Source organism: Xenopus laevis, chromosome 2L, assembly GCF_017654675.1.
Source record: "Xenopus laevis strain J_2021 chromosome 2L, Xenopus_laevis_v10.1, whole genome shotgun sequence".
NCBI classification, from domain to species: domain Eukaryota; kingdom Metazoa; phylum Chordata; class Amphibia; order Anura; family Pipidae; genus Xenopus; species Xenopus laevis.
The window spans coordinates 6,713,175-6,715,821 of NC_054373.1; positions in this window are offsets into that span (position 1 = coordinate 6,713,175).

The window sequence follows — 2,647 nt, forward strand, 5'->3', positions numbered from 1 at the left end:
GGCGCGACCTCGCGTATTTATTAGCTGTCTGATCACGTGTTTCGCGAGGTGTCTTGCGATTGGGTAAATTTGGCGCCAGATTAAGGAGGCAGGGTCGTTTTCTTTACTTAGGTTGAAGGGAGTGGCTGATAGTGGCGGCTTTATACTGCCTGAGGTATTAATTTTAATACAGTACATATGCCATAGTTGAAATATATATATTTTATTGTATTGTGCCCTTGCGCTATGGCATTAGTCATTACATATATACACAACATATCTGTTCTTTAATATATCCTGCCTTTTTGGGCTGACTTTTCTGTTACACTCCTCAGGTAAATAGGTGGTTCACCTTTAAATTAACTTTTAGTAATTAAACAACAAGTAAAAAAAAATGAAAACCAATTACAAATTCTCTCAGAATATCCCTCTCTACATCATACAACAGTTCATTTAAAGCTGAACACTAGTGATGTGCGGGCCAACCCGATACCCGCGGGTCGAGCAGGTTCGGGTCGACCTCACAGTGCTCCTCGTGGGTGGCGGGTGCAGGTTGAGCTCTTCTTCTGCTCTCCCTGCCCGCCACCTTCAAATGTCAGCTTCCGGGTTCTGGTTTTATAGTGTCGTGTCTGCTCGCCCCGCCCCTTATATGACGTCATTGTGATGTCATCGGCGGGGTGGTGCGGGTCTATAAAAGGACCCCTGGAAGCGGGTGCCAGCAGGCGTGGGTATTTGACTACTGAACATCCCATAAGTTGACATACTTACAGTATGTAAAATGATTTTTTAAACAAATGATAGGTCAAAAAATAGCCCCTTTTTCACACGCTTGTTCAGTTGGGCCTTGTAAGAGAATGTTCATTAGAGGGGTTGTTCACCTTTTGTATTATATAGAAAGTGATATTCTGAGACAATTTGCAATCTGTTTTCATTTTTTATTACTTGTTTTTGAGTTATTTAGCTTTTTATTCAGCAGTTTGTCACTTCACAATTAAAGCCATCTGGTTGCTACCAAATGACCCTAGCAACCATGCATTGTTTTGAACAGGAGACTGGAATAGGAATATGAGAGGTTGTCTTGTTTTGGGTTGTAACAAATCTGCTTTCGTCAGTGCCATCTGACTTTTTATGCTATATGGAATACTGGAACCAAGTTAAGCAGCGCCATGATACAGTAGCTGCTGTCTTTTGAACTATTGTATTTTGCTATCTTCCATATCCCTGTATTCCCTCACTTGCTAAACACCATCCAACCCCTTCTTATACCTATCTAATGTATCAGCCTGTACAACTGATTCACTTCCCAGCTCTCCCTGTAACACCCCTTTCCCTCCTCTAATCTCATTGGCTCCCTCCTGTCTGCTGGGAGGAGCTACTGGTGAATAAAGCATCCAACCCTTCCTTGTACCTATCTAATGTATCAGCCTGTACCACTGATTCACTTCCCAGCTCTCCCTGTAACACCCCTTTCCCTCCTCTAAACTCATTGGCTCCCTCCTGTCTGCTGGGAGGAGCTACTGGTGAATAAAGCATCCGACCCTTCCTTGTACCTATCTAATGTATCAGCCTGTACCACTGATTCAGGGAGACAATTCCACATCTTCACAGCTCTCACTGTAACAAACCCCTTCCAAAAACCCTAGTGGGTGGTGCACAGATTCTCTGAAAAGCAGATATTTTCATGTTCCCTAATCCATCACATCCCAGTGGGACAAGGTAAAAGAGAATGTTTGCATTACACTTGGCGAACCCTAAGAACACAGACACACTATTACGGTTTCTCTTCAATCTGTGGAATCAGGTATGGCTGGAAAAAGCTAAATAAAATACATTTCTATTTCTGGTAGTGACCAGCAGGGGTAGATGTTGGCCCAGCATTTGTTTGTTTATGTATGTTCTGTTTTGACATTAACTAATCCAAATACATTTTAAATGATATGGAATGCTTTGAATATTATGTGGCAACCATTTGTAATATTTTATTCTACTAATTTTTGTACTGTTGTACAGGTATGGAACCTGTTATACAGAATGCTCGGGACCTGGGGTGTTGTGTATAAGGGGTCTTTCCGTAATTTGGATCTCTGAACCTTAAGTCAAACATTAAGTAAGTGCCCCAGTAGGACTGAAAAGCATTAGGCGGTCATCTGTATGTCCTAATAAATTATTTGAATTTTTAATTATAATTTTGGTCTTTACGTTTGCTGTCTCTGAACCTTAAGTCTACTAACAAATCATTTTAACATGTAGGGGCACATTTACTTAGCTCGAGTGAAGGATTAGATTGAAAAATACTTTGGATTTCAAAGTTTTTTTTTGGCTACTTCAACCATCGAATTGGCTACTTCGACCTTCGACTACGACTTCGAGACGAATGATTCGAACTAAAAATCGTTTGAATATTCAACCATTCGATAGTTGAAGTACTGTCTCTTTAAAAAAACTTTGACCACCTACTTCGCCACCTAAAACCTACCGAGCACCAATGTTAGCCATTGACTAATTTCTGATTGAAGGAAAATCGTTCGATCGATGGATTAAAATCCTTCGAATCGTTCTATTCAAAGGATTTAATTGTTCGATCGAACGATTTTTCCTTCGATCAAACGAAATGCGCTAAATCCTTAGAAGGATTTTACTTCGATGGTCAAATATCAAGGATTAATTA